Below are 19588 nucleotides of genomic sequence, written 5' to 3'. Positions count from 1 at the left end.
CAGTGCTATAACTGAAGAAGGATCATAGGGTGATGATATCACTGAGAAGGGAGGGAATAATACTGAATAGCAGAATAAGGAAGGGTCCAAGGAGAAGTGGTATTTGAGTTAGGTCTAGGAGACATCAAATTTAAATAGGCAAAGAGGAAAAAAAGAAGAAAGAAAGAAAAAAAAACCTTCACCAGGAGGGAAAGATTATTAAATTCATCTTCTGTCAGACTGACCATACAACAAGGGGATATAAACCATTAAAAAGAACCAAACAGAATTTCTGGAGGCAAAGATCACAATGACTAATTGAAAAATTCCATAGAGAGCTTCACCAGCAGATGAAATCAAGCAGAAGGAAGAATCAGTGAGTTTGAAAACATGTCATTTGAAATTACCCATCAGAGGAACAAAAGAACAAAGAATAAAAAAGAGTGAAGAAGGCCTATGAGACTTAAGAAACATCATCAAGTGAACCAATATACTCATTGATTATGGGAATTTCAGAAGGAGCAGAGAAAGAGAGAGAGGACAAAAGCTTATTTAAAAAAATAATGACAGAAAATCCCCCAAATCTGGAGAGGGAAATAAATACTTAGATGCATGAATATCAAAGAATCCCAAATATATTAAGTGTAAAGAGATAGTAACTGAGATACCTTATAATCAAATTCTTAAAGACAAAGCGAAAAATTTGAAAGCAGCAAGGGAAAAGCAATTCATCACATACAAGGGAACTCCCATAATACTTGAGCATATTCCTTAGCAGAAATCTTGCAGGTCAAGAGAAAGTGGGATGATATATTCAAAGTGCTGAAAGAATAAAACTGCTAATCAAGAACACTATACCCCACAAGTCTGTCCCCCAGAAAGGAAGGAGAGATAAGAACTTTCCCAAAGAAAAGTTGTAGGATTTCGTCACCACTAGACCTATATTACAAGAAATGCTAGGAATTCTTCAAGTTCGAAATGAAAGGACACTAATTAAAAACAAGGAGTTGGCCAGGTGCGGTGGCTCACGCCTGTAATCCCAGCACTTTAGGAGGCTGAGGCGGGTGGATCACGAGGTCAAGAGATCGAGACCATCCTGGTCAACATGGTGAAACCCCGTCTCTACTAAAAATACAAAAAATTAGCTGGGCACGGTGGCACGTGCCTGTAATCCTGGCTACTCGGGAGGCTGAGGCAGGAGAATTGCCTGAACCCAGGAGGCGGAGGTTGCAGTGAGCCAAGATCGCGCCATTACACTCCAGCCTGGGTAACAAGAGCAAAACTCCGTCTCAAAAAAAAACAAGGAGACATATGAAAATATAAAACTCACCATGAAAGAAAGAAGATAGTCAAACTCACAATACTGTAGTAATGTAATGGTGGTACATAAATCACTTTTAACTCTAGTATAAAAGTTGAAAGACAAAGGTATTAAAAATAGCTATAGCTATGACAATTTGTTAATGGATACATATTACATTAAATATGTAAATTGTGACATCAATAACATAGAATGTGGTATAAGATAAATTGAAGTGTAGAGTTTTTGTATATGGTGAAAGTGAAGTCATTTATCAGCTTAAGTTAGACTGTTATGTTTTATGTAAACCCCATGGTAGCTAAAAAGAAAAAAAAATATATACAAGATGCAAAGAAAAGAACGAAAACATACCACTATAGAAACAAAACAAACGAACAAACAAAAACCAAGATATGAACCCACACTAAATCACAAAAAAAGACAGTGAAGAGGAAGAATGGAACAACAACAAAACCCTACAAAATTACCATTTACAGAATGGCAGCAGTAAATCCTTACCTATCAACAATTACATTAAATGTAAATGGATCAAATTCTCTAATTAAAAGACAGAGTGGCTAAATGAATTTTAAAAACAAGATTCAACTGTATGCTGCCAACAAGAGACTCATTTTAGTTTTAGTAACACACATAGGCTGAAAGTGAAGGGATGGGAAAAGATGTTCCATGCAAATGGTAACCAAAAGAGAGAGGGACTGAGTATACTTACATCAGAAAAAATGGACTTTAAGTCAAAGATTATCACAGGAGACAAGGTCATTATATAATGGTAAAGAAGTCAATTCATCAAGAGACATAACAATTGTAAATATATATGCACCCTAAATCAAAACACCTAGATAGATAAAGCAAATATTAACAGAAATGAAGCAATAGAATAATAGTATGAAATCACAATACCCAATTTTCAATAATGGATACAGCTCACCAGGACAGAAAATAAATAAGGAAACAGAGGATTTGAACAGTATTACAGAACAAATGGGTGTAACAGACATATATAGAACATTTCATCCCATAGCAGTAGAATATACATGCTCTGCAAGCACACATGGAATGCTATTCAGGACAGAGCATATGTTAGGCTATGAAGCAAGTGTTTATAAATTCAAAAGATTGAAATCACATCAAGCATCTTTTCTGACCACAACAGTATAAAACTAGATACAAATAACAGAAGTAAATTGGAAAATTCACAAATACGTGACTTTTTTTTTTTTGGAGACAGAGTCTCGCTCTGTCACCAGTTGCCAGCCTGGAGTGCAATGGTGTGATCTTGGCTCACTGCAACCTCCACCTCCTGAGTTCAAGCAATTCTTCTGTTTCAGCCTCCCGAGTAGGTGGGACTACAGGTGCATGCCACCATGTCCAGCTAATTTTTGTATTTTTTTAGTAGAGACGGGGTTTCACCATGTTGGCCAGAATGGTCTCGATCTCTTGACCTCATGATCCGCCTCCTCGGCCTCCCAAAGTGCTGGGATTACAGGCATGAGCCACCGTGCCTGGCCTCAAATATGTGAAATGTAAACAACACACTTTTGAACAACCAATGCATCAAAGAAAAAATCAAAGGGAATTAAAAGTCTCAGGACAAATGGAAGTAAAAGCACATCATATCAAACTTAGAAAATACAGGAAAAGCAGTTCTAAGAGGGACACTTATAGTTATAAATGCCTATATTAAGAAAGAAGAAAGGTCTCAAACAACCTAACCCTACACCTTAAGGAACTAGAAAAAGAAGAAGAAACTAAGCTCAAAGTCAGCAGAAGGAAAGAAATATAAAGATCAGAGCAGAAATAAATGAAATAGAAATTATAAAAACAAATTTAAGAAATCAATAAAACTAAGAGTTAGTTTTTGAAAAAGATAAACAAAATTGATACACCTGTAGCTAGACTAAGGAAAAAGCAGAAGACATCAGCAAGCAAAATGTCTTGAGCATTAGAAAGAAACTATTGCTATGACCTTTGCTCTTGACTGGTCCTTTGCTTTTGACTAGATCACTTCCGCCTCTTGGTAGCCATTGCTTTGGTTGCTGTCTGTCTTCAGGAGCATACTGGTAAAGCTACATTTCATCTCCTGCTACAATTCTTTCAGAAATGCTTTAGGATCTTGATCCCGCTTAAAGTCTCTGTTGATTTTGGGATCCATGAGTGGAAAGTTTGCTCAACTTTAATTTTTTAGACAGAATTGAATGAGCTGAACCAGTTGAGATGTCTATGGTGTTGACTATTGTTTGTACTGTTAATTGTTGGTCCTCTTCAATTAGGGCACAAATAAACTAACTTTTCCCTCGCAATTAATGTGAATGATCTCCCGTCGTGGGCTTCATCTTCAACATTGCCTTGTCCCTTTATAAAATAAACTCTCCATTTGTAAACTGCTGGTTTCTTTGGTAGGGGCTGTACCCATGTAATTTTCATAAAGCATCAGCGATTTCACCATTTCCGCCCAAGCTTCATCATAAGTTTGATGTTTGTTCTTGCTACAATTTTAGCAGAATTCATGTTCCTTTAATAGAGGCTTTTTTTTTTTTCAAAGTAATGTCTTATCATTCTTATTCCCTCAAACTAGATCCTGTTCAGACATGTTATAACAAGTGAGTATAAGTTTACTTTGGTACAAAAAATGATTTTAAACCCATGCAGAGTTTTTTCATAATATGCATTTTCCATGAACTTTTTGAAAATCCCACAGTTAACATCATACTCAATGATGAAAAGTTGAAAGCTTTTTCTTTACAATCAGCAACACAAGGGTGCCCATTCCCATTCCTTCTAATCAATATAGAATTGGAATTTCAAGCCAAAGCACTTGGCAAGAAAAGAAATAAAACTGGAAAGGAAGAAATAAAATAGTCTCTGTTTGTGGATGGCACAATCATATTTAGAAAACCCTAAAACTCCACCAAAAAACTGTCAGAACTAATAAACAAACTGAGTAAAGTTATAGGATATAAAAGTGACTTACAAAAATTAATAGTGTTTCTGTACATTAACAATAAACTATTTTTTAAAAATCAAGAAAAGTCTCATCTACAATAGCATAAAAACACTTAAGAATAAATTTAACCAAGGAGATAAAAGATATGGACACTGAAAACTATAAAACATTGACAAAAAAACCTGAAGAAGACACAAATAAATGAAAAACTATCTCATGTTCATGTACTGGAAGTGTTAATGTTGCTAAAATGTTCATATTACCAAAAGTGACCTACAAATTCCATGCAAATCTTACCAAAGTTCCAGTGACACTTTGCACAGAAATAGAAAAATCAATCCCAAAATTCAGATGGAACCAAAATAGCCAGAAGAATCTTGAGTGAAAAGAACAAAACTGGAGACCTCACACTGCCTGATTTCAAAATTACTGCAAAGATATATGAGTTAAAGCAGAATGGTACTGTCATAGAAACAGATATACAGAACAATGGAACGCAGGAGAGAGCCCAGAAATAAATCTACACATTAATCAGACATTAACTGATCTTTGGTATCTATGCCAAGAACTCAATAGAGAAAGAATAGTCTCTTCCATGAATGATGTTGGGAAAACTGGACATCCACATAATTGGACCCTTTGTACACCATGTACAAAAATCCACTCAAAAGCAAATAGAGATTTAAATGTAACATCTGAAACAACGAAACTACTAGAAGAAACACAGCAGAAAAGCTTCCTGAAATTGGTCCAGGCAATGAGCTTTTTAATATGACCCCAGAAGCACAGGCAACAAAAGCAAGTCACACAAACGGGATTGTACCGAACTACAAAGCTGTGCACAGGGAAGCCATCAGCAGAACGAAAATACAACTCACAGAACGAGAACAAATATTTGCAAAACATATATCCAATAAGGGATGAGCTAATATCTCAAACGTGAGAAATTCAGAACTCAATAGCAAGAAAATAAATAACCCAACTGAAGTGTGGGCAGAGCACCTGAATACACACTTCTCATCAGAAGACACAGAAACTGCCCACAGGTAACTGTCTTTACAGCCTTGTGGTGACCCGAAAATATCTTAGTCATGTATCGACTTGTTTTCTCTCCCTTCCTGGTAGAATGTGGGCTCTGGGAGAGAAAGGACTTGTGTATTTTGTTGACCACTGCATCCTTAGGAGTATACACAGTGCTTAAGATTTAGTGCTCAACAATTATGGATTGCATTTGCTCACCAGGTCCTCTAAAAAGGGGGTATTATCCATATCCATAAGGGGTATATGTCAAAAGGAACCCAAAAGTTACAAATCTGGCTGATGTTGGCGATGAAGAGGTGTTCTTGTCCTCAGTAACTCATTTTGACCCAGGCTCTTGGGCAGCAAGAAGCCATTCGAAACAAGATGCCAAGCTCTTAGCTCATTTCTCGTAGCTCATACTATTCAAAACAGAGCATACCCTAATACTAGGGATTTGGAAGAAAACTTGTGCCCATGGATTGCTCTGAGGTGGACCAGCTGGCAGGCTGTGTGCTGTTACGCCTGCCCTGAAGATGTTCAGGGTCCTCCCCACCCCATTCCCAGAGGCTGTCCAACACAGCACCGGGGATGTCAGTCAGCTGACAGTCAGAGAACCACAGTCAGCTGACCATGCAACTGGACTCCAAGGGCTGAGCAAGGAAGAGACCAGAGGCTGGTCCCACCGCCTACAAGGAAGAGACCAGAGGCTGGTCCCACCGCCTACAAGGAAGAGACCAGAGGCTGGTCCCACCGCCTACAAGGAAGAGACGAGAGGCTGGTCCCACCGCCTACAAGGAAGAGACCAGAGGCTGGTCCCACCGCCTACAAGGAAGAGACCAGAGGCTGGTCCCACCGCCTACAAGGAAGTGACCAGAGGCTGGTCCCACCGCCTACAAGGAAGTGTCCAGTAGCTGGTCCCACCGCCTACAAGGAAGTGTCCAGTAGCTGGTCCCACCACCTACAAGGAAGAGACCAGAGGCTGGTCCCACCGCCTACAAGGAAGTGACCAGTAGCTGGTCCCACCGCCTATTCTTGGGGCTGGGCTGGGCTGGGCTGGGCAGCCCTTGGGGTCGGGTGTGAACCAGAATTTGCTGCAGCGGGAGGTGGGGGGCTCAGCTTTTAATTTGAATCAGTGAGAGGGTAGGAGTGATTGATGTTGAGGAAGTGGAGCTTGAAGAGTGGGGCAGAAGCCCAGGTGTGCTGGTCCTTTCATCTCCACATCAAATGCTACCTGGTGAGTTACAGGGCACAGGCTGGGGGTGGTGTCGGAGCCGAGGGGTAGGCAGCTGTTGCTCAAAGGCAGAGACAGGCCACGTGGCTGAAGGCAGATCCTGGCTTCTTGTCAGACAGCTGCCTGCAAATAATAACCTGCCATTTCCTGGGAGGGGTAGACAAGAGTTTCTTAGTAGATGAAAGAGCCATGGCTGATAATATACATAATGGAAATTTAACAAATTAATTCATTTATTACTTATTGATTCCATTGTTAATTTCACAAGCATCTATGGCCTTGCTCCTGAAAGCACAGTCTGTGCACCAGCAGCATGAGCACCCCCTGGGAGAGCCTGTCAGAAATGCAGAACCTCAGGCCCTACCCAGTCCTGATGAACTACAGTCTGCATTTAAGCAGAAGTCCCAGGGAGTTCTTAGCCACCCAAAAGTCAGAAGGCCTGATCCACAGGATACCTGTTGCACCCACTACTGGGTGGGACCTAGAGGGATGCTGGAAAGTTGCATCTGGTGGGAATCACACCCCACTGGGAGGCACTTTGAGAAGAGGGCCCAGGTGCAACCCCCTGCAGGCGTTACTTTGAGAAGACACATTTCATACCTGGTTTCTTTCTTTCCAAAGTTCATGTAACGTCGGCCTCCTTCAAGGAGATAGGAACACAAATGACAATAGCACACAGCAGTGACGATATAGCAGGGAAGATACAGCAGGGGAAGTACAAGGGCCTTTTCTTGATGGCATTTGAAATCAAACTGCCCCAGTCCCTTCTCTGGTGGCCCCTCCCCATGCTACTAAAATTCCCAGTGTCCTTTTATCAAAGAAAATCTGTTTTTTCTGGAATTAATCTACCAAGAACCACTTACACCTCTGTGTGAATTCAATCAAGAAGTATTTGCATTTCTATACTCCTGACACCTGTCCCAGCTCTGCCAGAGTCCAGACTCACGGGGGAGAAATCCGGGGGGGCAGAAGAGTTACACTGTTCAGGCAAGCCTTGCCAGCTTAGAATGCAGGTCCTGAAAACAACCCTCTTGACGCAGAAATCCAAAAAGCACTTCACCATTTATTTCCTTAGGCACCAAAGTTATAGATGAAAAGACTGAAGTTCCGAGAGGCTGCGACTTGCCCAAAGTCACACCTCGTACCCGGTTAAACTGAGACTTCAGCCTCATCTTCAACTAGATTTTTTTGTTGTTCTTTATACTGTTTAGGCTGCTTCTGTATCAGGAGAGTTCTTATCTACCCAAGAAGCCCAAGTCCCTCTTCTCTTTCTATTTTTCATTAATTCATGCAAAACATAGTTTTATCCAGCACTTTTTTTATGTTTAGAGTTGAGGAAAGAGAAAAAGTAAAGGGAAATATTTCTCTTTTCCTCCATCCAATTGCTATTCTCGACCTCAAGAACCTCACAGACCAATAAAGGAGAAAAGACGTCCTGAGAAAACCGTCAGATTCCTGTTGTTCTGGCACGGACTAAAGTTGGCTTCAACACCCAATCTTTTGGCCCCATAAAGTCTGACGCCCTCCCAGTGACAAACGCTAATTTTCAGAGTCACCCTCTCTTGGGTTCTTTACTGCCAGCTCGTGAATCGAGTATGCCAACGACACCTCATTCTGCGTCTGCGGACACACGGAACTAAGTTACGTCACCACAGTCCAGAAAGAGTCTGCTTGTGCCAAGCATTTTGTGAATTTAGAGAATGTGTTGAAAGTTGGGGGCCGCGAGGTAGCGACCACATTGTGGATGTGAGGTCATTCTTCCCTCCCTGCATCCATCCCGCTCACCTGCTCTTCGTGACTCTGGGAAGCCACAGTTCCTCCCCCTGGGGCAGGTCATTCAGCCGTCTCTTAATCCTCAAGTTTTATAATCCAAATGTATCACAGCGCTCAGCAGGAGAAAAGGACTCTCCCTGTGCCATGAGAACTTTAGACTGCAGCTGATATTTTATTTTATTATTATTATTTTTTGAGACGGAGTTTCGCTCTTGTTACCCAGGCTGGAGTGCAATGGCGCGATCTCGGCTCACCGCAACCTCCGCCTCCTGGGTTCAGGCAATTCTCCTGCCTCAGCCTCCTGAGCAGCTGGGATTACAGGCACGCGCCACCATGCCCAGCTAATTTTTTGTATTTTTAGTAGAGACAGGGGTTTCACCATGTTGGCCAGGTTGGTCTCGATCTCTTGACCTTGTGATCCACTTGCCTGGGCCTCCCAAAATGCTGGGATGACAGGCTTGAGCCACCGCGCCCGGCATTTTATTTTTAAATAAATGATTTTATTGCCAGGTAACATGCACACCTTAGAAGCACATCATTTGATAAATTTCCGCAAAGCAAACACACCTGTGTAGCCATTAGCAGCCCCAGAAACCAAACAAGAGCAGGACCCAGAGCCTCCTGTCTGAGGCAGGTGGTGATTTTAATAGAAAACTCTTGCTACTATGCACATGGAGGAACTTGGAAAGTGCCACGAGAGGTGAACAATATCTTGCCAGAAAATGGAGGCGACATTGATCTGGGTGGAGGGAGCAAAGCGCTCTGGATGGGAGCCTGCAAGAGGGATGACATTTGGTCCTACAGAGGAGGGGTGGGCGCCTGAGTGGGACGTGCCTTTGGCGTACGAAAGGGCATGGAGGGTTTCCCCCACCAGTGAGGAGCCCAGTCTGGTCTGTATTGAAGATGGGGAAACGTGGGGTACAGCGCTGGAGAAGCTGAGGCTGGCAGCGTCCGTGCTGTCCAGGGCGTTTTGCACAATTTTAGATGTATCTACTGGGACTCAGTGTTGCAACTGACATACACACACACATATCAGGTTTAAGGAAAAAGAAATACTGCATTACCTCAGCCATTACTCCATCCAGGATTCAGCCGATGACCAGACTACTGTTTCCCGCCTCCTTGTGTTATTTTATCTGTGTTGCCACCTTTTAATTTGGGTTTCCCCAACGCAGACCCTGAGGCAAGAATTTGACTGTGATTTGGGAGATGCAAAAGGCACCAGGGAGAGTGTGGGAAGGGAAGACAGCCAAAGAGCGGCGCAGGGTCCAGCCAGCTCTCCCACTTGCAGCTCTGGGAAACCTGGTGGATTGCATGGCTCAGTGTTACCCACCCGAGGGGCAAGGAAGTTGGGGCCACAATACCCATCAGCCGTTGACTGACGGCCTCCCTAAGGGAGTATCAGTTCCCGGCAACTCCAGCTGCTGGGCACTCAGGCAGTGCAGCCTTTGGAGAGCCCTGAGAAAGCCCATGGGCCAAGAGATGCAGCAGGAGCGCTGGCACCCTGAAGGGGAGGGAACCCATGAGTAAGCCGCCCACAGCTTCAGCCCCTTCTTCACTCTTAGTAGGCTCTGCCTTTACACACACACACACACACATTCATACACACACACACCCCGACCCAACCACACATACACACCCAACCACACACACATACACACGCCCCGACCCAACCACACACACACACACACCCAATCACACCCCCACCCCACCCAACCACACAAACACACACCCCAACCCAACCACACACACCCCCACCCAACCACACACACCACACCCCCACCCCCACCCAACCACACACACACACACACCCATCTCTTGGGGATGGAAATAAGAGATTTTCTTTCCCAATAACTGAGCAAAAAATGGATCCCGGCTTTCACTGTAACCCATTCAAGTCACTTAAATGAATCTCTGATCTGGGAGAGTGACACTTCTATAAAACCATCCTCACGCCATTGGTCGACTCGGGGAAGAAGGAGGAGAACGTCCACAGGGCAAAATGTGGAGCCCTTCTGGGGTGTCAGGGAGCTGTCCCGTGGACAACGGGTGCATGGCCAGAGGCCTGAGAAAGAGCTTGGACGGAAAACACTGATGTATGAGTGTTTATGTCTTCATTTGGGTTTCTGCCAGGCAGCCCCTGAGACGAGGACTTGGGTGCGGGCTGTTTATTTGGGAGGTGATCCCACAAAGCAGCCCTGAGCAGGTGGGAGAGTGAGTCGGGGCAGGAGGAGAAGCCCGTCCTAGGGGTGGCAACAAGCATGGCCTCTGCTGGCAGGTGCGCTCCTTCCTGCTGGGGCCCTCTGGGAACCAGGGAGAAGATACCTCAGAATTCTCACCAAGGGGGAGCAAGCTGGAGTTTCCTTCACTTTCTCCCATCCCTCATTGGCTAAGAAACTTTCTGAGGCGTCTTACGCTCCCATCTTTCAGACCTGACCTGCGTGTGGACCCAGTGTGTGCCTGCGGCCTGAGAACACCCTCAGGTGGAGACACCCTCAGCAGGTGGGGACCCACCCAGCAGGAACCTCCAGCGTGCAAGGCAATGCAGCTGGGGAGTTGGCCCCATCTGCTGCTGTGTCCTTCTGTCCTTGTAGCGGGACCCCATGGGGAGTGGGGAGGGCAGAATCCCCCCACCCCTCAATCCTGGTGCCCACCCCTTTTCATCTTTGAGTTCTCCCTTCTCTGCACCCAGGTCACCCAGAGCCCCCATCTTCTCTAACGTGACTGTCTGTACCTGCACCTGGGCCCTGGCTGTGCGTGTTCTAGGTAGTAAATGCAGCCCTTTGATAAACGGCCACATTACAAAGAACCCAGGAATAAAGGCTTGGGGTTGGGGTGTGTGTCAAATGTTACTCCAACAATGTCCCTGGGAATGGAAATAGCACTTATGTGGGCAGGAAAATAATTATGTGATCTGGTCTGTGTCTTTTGGTTTAACTAAATCAGTGATACCCAAGTGGCCTAGAGAGTGTTTTAGAAGTTCTGGGGAGCCTTCTTCAAACCAGACACACTCCCTTCCCTCTAATGGGTCCCACTGCAGAGGGTGGGGGTGGGGACATGGCCTCCTCTCTGCCTCCCTGGTGGAGAATCCCTGGTGTCATTTGGGAAGTAAAGTCTGGAATGTAGACCATGTGAGGACAGAGGGAAGGCTGAGAATCACTGGCTTGAAATAGGACCGTGGACCCACCAGTGAGGTACAGTAGGAGAAACTTGTGGAGAGAAGGCCTGTGTTTGAATTCGGAGCTGGCTGGCCGCTGAGTGTCTCTGTGCCTCGGGTCATTACCTGTAAAATGGGAATGTTACTGCGAATGGCATGCGGTTGTTGTAGGAATTCAGTCGCTGGCATGTTGTTTTGATGGCACATTTTTTTTTCTGTTGCAGTTAACTCTGAGTGGTCTTTAACGCAGAGCCCCTCATCCAGTGTGACTCCGGGATAGCAGTCTCCTGGCCTCTCCCTTCCGGCCACATTGCTGACCGCCCTCCAGGCTGGCCAGTGTCTGCCTCACAGCACAGCTGGAGCCCCCTCTGTTGTTACCAAAAGGGGCCCTGATGCTGGGGGAGTGGTTAGAGGTGTTCCTTGTCACCTTGGGGTCACACGTCTTGCAGAGCCACCTCACTCTTTTTTGGGGGAAACCTTAGGAGAGGAGGAGGTGCCCCAGAGGCTGTTTCAGATGACCTGAAGGCGAGAACGTGGATAAGGTCTGCCTGTGGGTGTTTGTGAGAAAAGGTGTAGCTGAGGCTGGACACAGAGAATGAGTCTTCCTTACAGAGAATGGGGGAGAGACAGCCATGAGCAGATTTCCTCACCCTGAGACGGACGCCTTCCTGACTCTCCCACCACTCACCTGGAGACAACACCCCCCTCACTTTGAGCTACAGAGCGAGCACACTCAGCAAAGGACTGCCAGTGTCCACCTCTGTATGCTTTCTCCCTTTCTTATATGCCTTCAATTAATACTGAAATCATCGCCCTCAAACATTCAATACAATCTATATTTTAAAAAATACAATAAACAAAGAAAATGGTACACACACAAAGTAGCACACATGAGAAAATGCCATTTACGTTCCAAAAAAGACACTGATTACTGTGGATTCTCCGAGAAGCCTGTGTAACCCAACAATAACTCCTAGATCCAAACGCAAACACAAATGCCATCAGAGTGAAAAGCCACTTGCTATCGTTTGGCGGAGAGGAAGCGGGTGGAAATTCCCAGGAATTCCCTCGGTGAATCCTGCAGAGACATGCCTCAGGGAGACTGACCCCAAATACAGCAGGTGCAGCTGGCCCCAGGCTGGAGCGCACCCGAGGCTGTTCTTCACCCTGAGCCAGCAGAGACTCTGCCTGATACTGAACTCTCTTTTCTGCCTCCTGGATCAGGGTGATACACTCTGAGGCTTTTTTTTTTCCCTTAAAGCTCTATGTGACAAAAAGGAAATTGCTGAGCCCTCTTTCCTCCCCTATTTGCTTTACCCAGTGAGAGCTAAGGACACATTTTTGGCTCTTTTTTGGTGATTGCTCTATGCACATGTGAATACACTAAGAATCGAAGCAGAAAGCTCCTGTGAGGAGAACCTGCTCCATTAGCTGCCCTAGTGCGGGGACTTTAACAATACCTGTAACAGGAGAACTCTGCTGAGATGAAGATGCAAAGTAACCATCTAGTATATTCCACTGCTGAAACAATGGCCCAACCCTGGGCATAATCCACTCTGAAATAAGGTGCAACATAAATGAAGAAAAAGCACATAATGTTAGCTACATATCAGTACATATTGCCCTCTGTATTTGCTGGTTCCACATCCACAGATCAAAATCTGTAGCTGCTGAGGACCAACTGCATGTACTTTCCATCCGTGGTTGGGGGGACCCACAGATCGGGTTGCAGAGGTCTAACTGCACTGTGCCATTTTATGTAAAGAACTTGAGCATCAGAGAATCCTCTGGTGTCTGCAGGGGTCTTAGAACCGATCTTCCACGGTTGGGGAAGGCCGAAGGAATGTTTAGCATTTATATGTACAGTGTATTTTCAGAACGGTTTGCAAGTACTCTGAATTCAGGAACTCGCTATGTGTGATGCACACTCATATTCAAATTTTTCTGTAATTGGATTTGCTGAGAGGGGGAGAAAAGATTGGATTATTCACGAAAAGCTGTTAGAAAGAAAGAAAGAAATGAAATGATATTGTACTCCAGCACCACACCATACGCAGAAATACAGTCTAAGAGGATTAAGAAGTTAGATCTAAAAACAAAAGCACAGTCATGCACTGAAAATGACGTTGCAGACAGCAATGCTAACCCCAGATTATAGCGGAGGTGAAAGAGTCCCTCACTGAGTGACGTGGGTTGCCATTGAGTCGTCGCACATCATGCACATGTTTGCGGTGACACCGGTATACACGATCCTGTGTTGTCACTTGTATAAAAGTACAGCCCATGCAATAATGTACACTATGTAACACTTGATAACAAACAACTATGTATTTACTATACTATACTTTCATTATTAGTTTAGAGTGTACTCCTTCTCCTTATAAAAAAAACAACTGACCTATGAAGCAGCCTCAGGCAGGTCCTCCAGGAGGTGTTCCAGAAGAAGACCTTCTTATCCTCAGAGATGACATCTCCACGCGTGTCACCGCCCCGAAGACCTACCAGCGGAACAGTAAGTGGAGGTGAAGATACTGACCACCCTGACCTGTGTAAGCTGTGGGCTAATGTGTGCGCTTGTGCCTTAGTGTTTAACAAAAAAAGCTTAAAAAGAAAAAAATTAAAAACAAAAATAAAGAATAAGGATATAAAGAAAGAAAATAGTTCTGTATATCTGTACCATGTGTTTGTTTTCAGCTAAATATTGCTGCAAAAGGGTCAAGCGTTAAAAGAATTCCAGTTTATAAAGTGAAAAGGTTATAGTAAGCTAAGATTGATTTGTTATGGAAGACTCTGCAGCCATGTCGAGTCTTCGGTCTTCCCATTCACTCACTCACGGACTCACCCAGAGCAACTTCCAATTCTATAAGCTCCATTCCTGGTAAATGCCCTATACAGGTGTACTGTTTTTAAATCTTTTGCATCATATTTTGACTGTACTTTTTCTATGGTTAGATGTGTTTCGATACACAAATACTTACCATTGTGTTACAATTGCCCGGCATCAGTACAATAACATGCTGTACAGGTTTGTAGCCTAGGAGCAATAGACCACACCATACGGCCTGCGTATGTAGTGGGCAACAGCATCTAGCTCAGTGTAAATACATTCTGTGATGTTCGCACAAGAACAAAACTGCCTAATGATGCATTCTTAGAAGGTATCCCCGCTGTTAAGGGACTCATGACTGTACAAAGGTATTAGAATAAAACATGGGATAGTTTCTTTAAAAAAATTTTGGATAAAGGAGCTTGGCAACATCAAGATACAAGGTCAATATGCAAACAGTAATCGTATTTTTACATACTAGCAATGAAAAACTGAAAATTGAAATTCTAAAAAGTACCATTTTCAGTAGCACTGAAACATGGATACTTAGGTACAAAATACATTTAGGTATGCCGAAAAGTACAGAAAATTGATAACAGAAATAAAAGAAGGCCCCTAAATAGAAATATCCTGTGTTCATGAATTAGCAGACTCAGTGTAATTTAGGTGTCTGTTATCTTCAAGTGGATCTGTATATTCAGTGCAATTCAAGTCAAAACCCCAGCGGGCCTTTTGTAGACATTGACAAACTGACTCTAAAATGTATATAGAAATGCAGAGGAACTAGAAGAGCCAAAACAATTTTGAAAAAGAACAGGGTTAGAGGACCCACACTATCGGATTTCAAGACGTATTATAAAGCTACAGTGATAAACAGAGTGTTGTATTCCTCAAAGAGTAAACATGAAGACCAATAAAACAGAATCTAAAGTCCAAAGCGGACCCGCGGATGTGTGCCTGAGGTTCAACAGAATTGCAAAGGCAATTTAATGGAACAGGGATTGCCTTTCCAGCAAACGACGTGGGAGCAACTGGACATCCACTGCAAACAAACAAAAATCCTTGATCCGTATCTCACACCACAGACAAAAACCAAGTCAAAATTAATCGCAGATCTAAATGTAAAATCCAAAACTATAAAGCTCTAGGGGAAAAAAGAGGATGACATCTTTATGAATGTGGGTTAAGCAAAGATTTCTGAACTACACCACCAAAAGCCGGATTTATAAAAGAAAAAGAATAAGTTAGACTTTATCAAAATTAAGCACTTCTCCTCCTTGGAACATTGTTTAAGATAATTGGAAGACAAGCTATAGACTGGTAAAGAGTATTTACAAATCACAAAGCTGATAGAGTTACTGTACATATTCAGAACTCTTAAAATTCAAGAACAAGATAATAAACCCAATTAAAAATGAGCAAAGAAGTAAACACTTTACCAAAAAGATATATAGATAGCAAGTAAGCATGTATCATTAGGAAAATGGAAACTGAAATCTTTAGATACCCCTACTAACAATTAGAATAGCAAAAGAAAAAGAGGAGAGAAAGAATAAAAGAAAGGAAGGCAGGGGAGAAGGAAAGAAGGAAGAAAGGAAAGAAGGAAGGAAGGGACAGAGGAAGGAATGAAGGAAGGAAAAAGAAGCACCATTAATGACAAGTGCTTGCAAAAATGTGGAGAAACTGAAACTCCTATTTTGCTTGTGCAAATGCAAAATGATATAGCCACTTTGGAAAGTATTAATACACTTTTCATATGACCCAGCAATGTCACTCATAGGTATTTACCCAAATGAAACGGAAACTATGTTGACACAAAAGCCTCTATGTGGATACGTATTCATAATCATCAAAAACTGGAAAGAACACACATATTCTTCAATGGGTAAGCGAAGAAACACACCATAATACTTCCAACTCAGTAAATAAAAAAGAATTAAGTCTTGATCACACAACATGAATGTATCTCAAATGCTTCACACTGCATGACAGAAGACGTGTGAACGTCATGTATTCTATAGTTCAGTGTATATGACCGTTTGGAAAAGGCAAAACTGAATAAATAGAAAACATATCGATGGTTGCCAGGAGCCATGTATCCGGGAAAGGCTGACATACGTGTACTTTTATTTTTGGGAAACTGTTTTAATCTTAATTGTGGTGGTGGTTACATAATTCCCTGTATCTGTTAAATCTCCCAGAACAGTACAATACAATATCTAAATTTTGCTACATGTAAATTTAACCTAAAAGTGAAACAACAAGAACAAAAAAATGAGACCAGCCGCAGCCTAACACATTTTACAGCAATAGGAAATATCAATATCCCACAAAGCAGGGTAAGGAGATTCAGATACACTGTAGGCCAGAGTATCAGTTAGTGAATATTTCTTGGAAGGCAATTTGGCAGTACTTCTTAAAATTAAAAAAACAAAAACAGCAGTATGCACTTTTTACAATAGATGCTTCCACTTATAGGAATGTATCCTACAGACATGCTTGCACATGTGCACAGTGGTGCAGTCAGGCCTTCAGGGAATGTGGTCCGCCTGGTCTCAGCTTGGGAACAGCCAGGAAACATCATCTTGACTGTGGGTATTGGTGAGACAGATGCTCTGGGGTCCCCACTCATATCCTCTTGGGCCTTACTGCTGTGGTGTATGCTAGCCACTCTTCCAGCTGCTCTGGGGTTTTCTCTGGCATGACCTAGTACCCTGACCCAAGTGGCCCTTGAATAATTAATGACTGATGGGAGCTGGTGTGTAAATACTCCTGAGGGCAGAGGGCCAACTCTGAGTTGTGCTTTCTCTATTGCTTCCAAGAGTCTCTCATGGAGATTAAACTTCAGGGGCCAAAGATGGTGATTGGCTTGATAGTGAACCTGCTGCTTCCCTCCCAGCCCTGCTTGACTCTCTACTCCTGGGAGTACGTCTCACATAAGGTAACTGTGGTTGAATCCTTGTCTTAGATTCTGCTTCTGTGGAAACCCAGCTAAGAAAATTGGGTTCCCTGGAAGAAACACAGTAGTAGACACTACCCTTAAGTGGCTTCCTCATTGGTGAGTATCAGTGATGGGCCGGAGAAAAGGAAAAGACAGATACTTATGAGCACATGAGGGACCCTCGCAGTTTGGAGAGACGGGATGATTTTGCATGAGGTACGGGCTTGTGCTGCTGAAATGGAAATGACTGCTGACATTAGGACCCCTCTCGCCCCCACTTGGCTTACACTCTGGTCAGGACATAAACACATGCTATATTAGAGTTTCTCATAGTCCCTGCTCTACATAAGACCAAGGCAGCTGAACGTGTGGTATTACTGAAGGCGCGCTTTCCCCAAGCACCATCAGTCACTGCTCAGAGATTGAAATTTCACAAATGGAATCTGCAGCTTGTGAACTACTGCTATTTAAGTTGGATATTAATAATTTGTGCTCCTTCTACTACCAAAAAAGTGTTTTGAGAAATTGCTGCTTAGGTTGTGAATTTTATAGCATCCTGGGCCATTCATCTTCTAAAGTTACCTGGTCAAAGCATGTGCTATTTGCAGCACCAAAGATTAGATTTTCATAAACCACAGTGGGCTGACTCAAAAGAGAAGTTAGGAATTTCTAGCCTATCCAAGGCGCCTCGATTTAGGTCTTGTTCTTTCACAAACAACAACCATTGCTGGATCACTTGAATGACAACTGGACTCCTTGTGAAGACCATTCTGTCTGGAAGGTGATACAAGGTCAACACAGTCATTGAAGACACTTCTCAGTCTCTGCAAATGCACTGTGTTGTTACCACTGGCGATATCAGAGTGGAAGGCCTATTCGAGGTCAGCTAGTTGATGCTGGATCAGAACTAAGCCACCTGGCCTACTGGTCCTGCGTCTCACTGGGCTAGCTTCTCTAAGACAGCCCACAGGATGATCAATTCATGCCATCAACTGTGTGGCTTGATGCTGTAGTTGGTCTTATTGACAGGTGTCTTAATAGGTGTGGGTGGGTGGCTCATCAAGTTGGTTTATTTATAAACTGTAGAAACGACAACCTCTCTAATGAAGAACGACTGTTACAGAAGAACTCCCTATGGTTATAGAAGACAGTTTTTGTGATATAACTCATTCAGGTGTTGCTCAGCTGATACCATGATGGGTGGTTTGGAACAAATTCTCACAGTTAGCGTGACTAGTCAAGAGATTTTGATGAGAAATCCACGTAGCTTTCTGCAAAACAAGTGCAAGGAAAGAATTTCTCGATATAAATCTATCTTGGTATAAATTAATATATATTGATTGATCTATATAGTTTGGAAAAGGCTGTAACTCCTTGTTAACAGTAGTGTCAGGGCGATATTAGACTTATAAAACTTAAAGGTATGTGTGACCTCTGCATTGCATAAACTAAAACTTTCAGAAAGACTTAGACCTTGAAGAAAGGTCACTCGGTGTCTGGGTCTGTTGGGACAGAGTGAAGCAGATGGTTGCTCAATCCTAGTAACTCTCCTTTGAAAGATAACCTTTTGTTTTCCATTAATTACAAATGTCTTTGCTTATTAAACATTTAGATATGATTTCATCCCTTTACATAACCCACCCTGAATGCCGCATAGGGTAAGAACGGCAGGTGCCCAGCTGCAAAGATTCAGATGGGCTTGGAGTGAAACATACAGAAACCTCAAAAACAAGCTAGGAGGAGATAGAGAGAGCTAGGGGAGAATACAAAGAATGAGGACAGGGGTCAGGACGTGACTCTGGGGTGGGGACTTGCCAGGACAACACAGACTCTGGACAAACAGTAGGAGTGTCCAAAACAGCAGAGGCAGGAGGTGGAGCTGAAAGCACGAGTATGACTGATTAACACACCTGGACATGGGCCCCCAACTGATTAACACACCTGGACATGGGTCCCCAACTGATTAACACACCTGGACATGGGTCCCCAACTGATTAACACACCTGGACATGGGTCCCCAACTGATTAACACACCTGGACATGGGTCCCCAACTGATTAACACACCTGGACATGGGTCCCCAACTGATTAACACACCTGGACATGGGTCCCCAACTGATTAACACACCTGGACATGGGTCCCCACCTGATTAACACACCCGGACATGGGTCCCCAAATGACTGACACACCTGGACATGGGTCCCCAACTGATTAACACACCTGGACATGGGTCCCCAACTGACTGACACACCTGGACATGGGTCCCCAACTGATTAACACACCTGGACATGGGTCCCCAACTGATTAACACACCTTGACATGGGTCCCCAACTGATTAACACACCTGGACATGGGTCCCCAACTGATTAACACACCCGGACATGGGTCCCCAAAT

The 19588-nt window shown here is 43.6% G+C and overlaps 1 long non-coding RNA gene across 1 annotated transcript in view; it reads right to left on the bottom strand.

The window, feature by feature from the left end:
• LOC118148882 (uncharacterized) overlaps positions 1 to 13923 on the bottom strand; it is a 109684-nt gene extending 95761 nt beyond the window's left edge. The window contains exon 1 of the long non-coding RNA XR_004735929.3: positions 13824 to 13923. This is a non-coding gene — a long non-coding RNA (uncharacterized LOC118148882). The remainder of the gene's footprint in view (positions 1 to 13823) is intronic.
• Between the last annotated feature and the right edge of the window lie 5665 nt (positions 13924 to 19588).

This window comes from Callithrix jacchus, chromosome 17, assembly GCF_049354715.1.
Source record: "Callithrix jacchus isolate 240 chromosome 17, calJac240_pri, whole genome shotgun sequence".
Lineage (NCBI taxonomy): Eukaryota > Metazoa > Chordata > Mammalia > Primates > Cebidae > Callithrix > Callithrix jacchus.
This window is presented reverse-complemented; position numbering and strand designations above follow the sequence as displayed.